The sequence below is a fragment of the Phaethon aethereus genome (genome assembly GCF_964289735.1).
Source record: "Phaethon aethereus genome assembly, chromosome: 5".
In the NCBI taxonomy this organism is placed as follows: Eukaryota; Metazoa; Chordata; class Aves; order Phaethontiformes; family Phaethontidae; genus Phaethon; species Phaethon aethereus.
In genome coordinates this window covers 41,190,282-41,196,281 of record NC_138579.1, presented here as the reverse complement: position 1 = coordinate 41,196,281, position 6,000 = coordinate 41,190,282, and positions in this window count along the sequence as shown.

The window sequence follows — 6,000 nt, the reverse complement described above, 5'->3', positions numbered from 1 at the left end:
TAAGCTTTATGTGATGATACTGTGTTTAGAGTTGTATTCTGCTCACAGCTCCTGGCTAGCAATCCTTTCTGTCCTGCCAGCCTGAGATCTGAAGATGGGTTAAATATGTAGCATATATGAGTGTTGTCAGTAGCAATGTGGGGGAAAGAGTGTGTGGTTCATGGGCGTACTGGTTAGGAAGCTTAAGCCTCTGTAGCCTACTTGAGCTCACTGGTAACAGCTCTTAACTGTGGGTTTTGGAATGATGCCTTTATAAACCTACTCTTGTGGATATTGGGGTAAATAGTAACAGTAGTACTGCTAAAGTCAGTAGACCCATATTAGTACTAGACATGAAAGATAAGGATCTGGCCCTATGTATATGCCTGGTAAATCCTGCACTAGGCAGTCTTTCTTGGAATGGTGCAAGGACTCTGCAGGATATTCCTAGAAATAGCCTAAATAAGCAGCATCGGTAGTAGCAAAAACATGGGCCTTGCATCAAGCAGTAGCCCATCAGCCTTTTTCTTTGCTTGGAATTTCATAATAAACTTTGACAAGTTCTTCTTAGCTGCTTTGTGTTGAGGCAGCACAGAGTACTGATGTCAGCAAAGGCCTGTCAACTCAAGCTAAAGCTTGGGCTTTTGTAGAAGACTTGACATGAGGGCTTACATGTGCAAGCAGAATGGCTGGGGCAACAGTTGTATGGCAGAGCTTCCAGCTATAGAGGTGGCCTCTGCATTAGAAGGAGGTGCCCTGACAGCAAAGCTGCTCCATCCTTGTTTAAAAAAAACAAACATGGAAACAAAAAACCCCAACAAATAATGCACTGCCCTTAGAAACAGCGTTGCCATGTAAGGGATTTTACCAATGTGGCTGTCTTTGTTAAAAAGTGTCAGTGAAATTATTCTGAAGGGGAGAATTCTGGCCTGAGAGCCTGTTTGGATTGGGGAAATTTGTATCAAGTATTAGTTGCATGGGTGCAAGTTGTTGAGGAGATTTGGGAGCAAGTAAATCAGGGCTGGCTCTGCTGTGACATTGACTGCAATAACTTACTGTAATAGATTCCCAGGATCAATTTTCTGTTATACTGGTACTGCATGTGTCTACTGAAATTTGCAGTTGTCAACTTTTAAAGTTAGGCTTGACCTAAACTGATATTTTAGGTAGGTCAGTCTGTACCTTTCTGTTGTTTCCCTCTTCTACCAAATAAAGTTGGATGGGAAATGGAAACACAATTTTGTCACGCTTTTAAAGCTGTTTCTGTTTAGCAAAATTTAAAGCATAGCTAAACAAAAGGAGACTTATTTCCCCCTTACTTGCATTTTCCTCTGGTGTTTGGCCATTCAATGCAATAAAATGAGCTAGAGCCGTCTTATCCCCTCACTAATTCCAAACTGCTCTTTATGTGGGTGTGGTTTTTTTTCCACCCACCTCAACCACCCTGTCAGGTTTTATTTTTCTTACTCTGAACTTTTACAAAGCAGAATATACTTTAAGTTACAGATTGTTTTGAAAATAATGGAACAAAACAGGAGGAAAGAAAATTAACACCTGCAACACACTAATTCTTTTGTATTTATATGGAAAAGGGAGTTAAGATGTTATTTTCAATATTTTTATTATTTTAATAAAAATATTTCACAAATAACATTAAGAAAACAAAAAAAAGCAGGTGAGAAATTTTCTAGCTAAATCTAATTTTTAGTGTAGTTTAAAAGGCAAAGAAGACTCATTTTGTTGTAAGCTGTATAACTCCTGTATGTGCTACAAAAGTAGCCTACTTATGATAGTGTTTGTTCCCTTGGCCTTATAAAGACCAAAATACACTTTATAAATAAGGGATCTTGAATACTGAAAGAAAGAAAATTGTTACTCTCAAGCTGTGTCCACACAGGTCACTTCTGCCTACTCTATTAAAAAAAATTATTCTCCATAGTGGAGTCAGCAGATAGTCACAGTGAAATATTAATTCCTTTCTTTGAGGTGGTCTCATCAGTAATGAAGGAAAGGTGAAGCTGTTCAAATCAACAGCAAAATTCAAAGTTAACACTCTCTTTGGATGAATGTGGCAGTTTGTTTTCCTCAGAGTTCTTAATTTTCTCAGGTAGAGTGCTATTCATTATGCTCAATCCAAATGTTAAACCTGACTTAGAATCATAATTACAGTGTGTGCTCTGTGCTTATTAGAGATAAGATTGATTAGCAAGGTATTACATTCTGTTTTCTACTCATGGGCAAGAGGAAGTCACGTTGCAGCACTCCTAAGTCACATTTGAAGTCTGTGTTTAAAGGTAGTTAAAACTGTAGGTAGTCAGAATCCCCAGACACCATCCACTGTGGTGATGAGAAACTGGTTTTGGGGTCAAATCTGTCTATGTAATTATGCCCTAATCTATACAGTCTGCTCCCTCCAAGATTCAAGGCACCATAGAAACTCCCTTTCGTCCCTGTACTAGGAATAGATGGAGACAGGAAACATAACATTATCTCAGATGAATCAGGGCACCATTTCTGTATCCTAGTGATGGATGTAGATGTAGAAATACTTTTCCCTACCTTTAATGCAAAGAAGAGTGAAAAGCCGTCCTAAAGGGTTCACTTTTTTCTTTTTTTCTTTTTCTTTTCTTTCTTTTTTCCCCCAGCTTGGTACTTACTTAAGAAACAAGGCAGACCCTGACTCCGGACATGTAAATCTTGTGCTTTGTGATGGGAACTCTGTTTTGTCCCATCTAAACTGTAACAATGACTCCCCTCATGGAGAGGACAACCATAGTTACTGTATCTGTGTTCTTCAGAGCATGTGTCTACCTGTATTAATAGATTCTTTTCCCTACTATTAGCGTGATATGGCAGAGGCTACCATAAGGATTTGTATTCTACTTTTGAGGCACTTTGTAATGTTATTTTCTGTTGTTGGGGGAAATTTAAGAACAATCCATGATAATGTAAAGAATTTTTTAGCAACCACACTGAAGAGATTTTCATCAGTTTATTAAACTGGGGACAGACTTGAACCAGAATCTGGAAGTTAAAAAACTTCTGTCTCCCCAGTCTTTGGGGAGGATCCTCAGTCGAGGCCTCAATATACTACTTAGAAGTACAGACTCATCTTCAGTGTTAAAATATGCTTATTTTATCGGAACATCCCATTTAGAAATAAAGGGACTTGAGTCTAGACCTCAGTATAGATGCAGGTGTAATGTGATAGAAAACTGAATAGTGAATACAAAATCAAAACTTTGGAAAGTCAAAATCAGGCCTGAAATCAAAATAACCTAAAGGCATCAAAAAATTGTTGCTGTAGCTATAGAGGGGAATTTTGCTTAAAAAAAAAATAAATATTGAGGTCACCTTTTAAGAATGCGACTCCCAAAGTTGCAAAGAATGAATCATTGGCGCCAATTTTTACGCTGTGTAGCTCCATAGTTATCTTTGTTATGCTGACTGAATAAAATTTTTGGTGATGTGTCTGTAGAGCGCTGGTGTTGAGTCTGTAACGTTGACACTCTGATATCTTTCCCTCCTCTTTCAGCTAACCAACTATTGGTAAAGATCAAAGAAAGTGAGGAGGAGGGCTGACAAGAAACAGTGTATGAGAGATGCCTGCACAGCTTTAAATAAATAAAAAGGGGTTAAGACTTCAAATCTGTTGCAGCATATCTGTGCATGTGGGGCCCCATTTTGCTCTAACAAGCTACATTACAGCATGCAGAGCATGCTGTCATATTTAGATCTGTATGATTCTGGTTCTTTGAATATTAATGTATTTGAAGAAAATAACGTTCTATATCACTGAAAATATCTGGGAATATTAAAGCTGAAAACACAAGTGGCTTCTGGTAGACTTAACAACTGTTTGTCTCTTATGTTTCCCTCTATAGCAAAATTAGGTTTGTGGCTTTCAATGTCGGTGTCTAGTTTGTTTCGCTTTCCAATTCACAAGAGTTGAGGAATGTATAAGTAAGAGTCTAACCTTCCCTCCCTCCAGGAAAGAACAATTCCACATTAAAACTTAACAAGATAAAAAGGAGGGCAGGAGACAATAAATATTGGGTAAAAACATCTTTCACAGTGAAAGATGCTCAGCTGAAATAAGGCTTTGCAGGGTGAGCAGGAATATTTTTGACACCTCACAGAAAGTTTCAATGCACTTGCATTATGTAAATAGTAAAAATGTTTGAAATAGAGGTGGATCAGGAAGGTAGCAGTATGATCTATGAGACATGACACTTCCCAACACAGTGAAAAGAAACAACACTGTTTTCTCTTCCACTTTGGTAGAGACCAGCTACAGTTCTATATAGGGGGCCAGAGGTGGATTCTGCCTTCTAAAGCCCTGCGCACTCTGATCCCATGGAGGCAGCATGCTTAGGCCTTGTGTTAATGCTATAGATTTTACCCCAATTGTTTTATGTCAAAACTTGCCTTCCTTTTTAAATGTGAATGTTGGCTGTCCAAACAGCTGGCAACCTCTCATTAAAAATACGCCCACCTAGGTTTCTTACGCCAAATGTTTTTACAATATTTGTATTTTCCTGCAGCCTCCTTGTTATCTTTCAGGTGGGTCTGAATAGAACTATCAGAAGCTAAGTAGGAATGTAAAAAATCCTGAAGTTGGAACTTAGTGTGTATGTAACTGAGCGTGTTTCAGATGTGTTGGTCTTGTGTTGGAGCATAAAATAACAGTAACTCTACTGGTGACTTACAATAGCCTAAAACCAGAAGAAAAATGAATCTAAAAATTTAGTTCATAAATGATCAGTTGATGGACTGGTGTGTATGTGAAAATGGAGGTGACTGTGGTGTGGCATGAAAGTTTTATTAACATAGTTTGTGATGGTCTCCTTACTTGCAGAGAGTGATTATATGAGTAAGTTATGTAGTTTGTTACAGGTGAAATGCCACTCAGTGGCCTGTGCCTTTTTTCCCAGCTAAAATGATAATCTAACTGTTGTGGAATTCTACATGAAACACACTATAGGAAAACTATACGGGCACATGAGAAAAGCCTGATGTCTTTGTTTCCACGGGTGAGACTTCCCACTGTTCTGATATGGTAGCTCTGTCCTTGGGTGTCCTGCAGATTCCTCTGAGCAAGGCAGTGCTGTTGACTGATTCTCCTGTCCAGTAGCGTGGGGTCTGTCTGGGAAAAGGGCTATCAACAAGCCAAGGTCATCTGTGGCTGTTCTCACTGTTTGTTGCTGTTGCTGGTGGCTGATAAAGGCCCAGCATCTGAGTAACAGGAGCAGCAAGGGAAGCACATGTGTGGCTTAATCCTGTTTTTGCAATACGCTCCCTGCCAAGCTGCACCAAGAGCTCTCTGCCTGCGGAGCAGGAATGGGCCCATATATCCAACCAAACAGGAGCAGAGGGACTCATTAACCTCCTAAAATGACCTCAAACAGGTTTGTGGTTTTTTTGAATTCTCTGGAAATGTCACCAGTTTTCGTTAGAATATATCAGGGCTTTCTAGAGCTTGGCTGAATTTTGGTGCCTTCTCTCAGTAGCACAAGTCTGCCTCCAGTTCTGCAGTGAGATACAGTCCTAGGCTATTTTTTCTTTCCTGTGAAGCAAAGTTGTTGTTATCCCACAAGTGAATATTGCCCACCCTAGGGTAAATGCTAAAACTTGGTTGATGTTTGCCATTAGGTGAATATCGTGGCAATAAGAAAAGTCAAACCAGAAATCCTCATAATAGTGGGATGTGGTATAGGGTTCCCTGCTAGCTCAGGGTCACCAGTTCAGGTGCATGCCAAGCTGTTCATTTCTTTGCAGCGTGTGCTTATGAAAACTCGGCAGTTTGTGGTTAGCTTTTCCTGTGAACAGTGCGAGAGTACTGAGCAGGGGGGTCTGAAGTCACATTCAGTGTCACCTGGGCTGCTACTGTATCAAATAATGTAATGTAATATGATAATGGAAACATTCTTAAAGATTGCTTCCCAGAACTGTTTTGGGATAGATCTCAGCATCTTGGCAATGCTCCAGTTGACAGAAAGCTTATTTCTCCTAAGCAGTGCC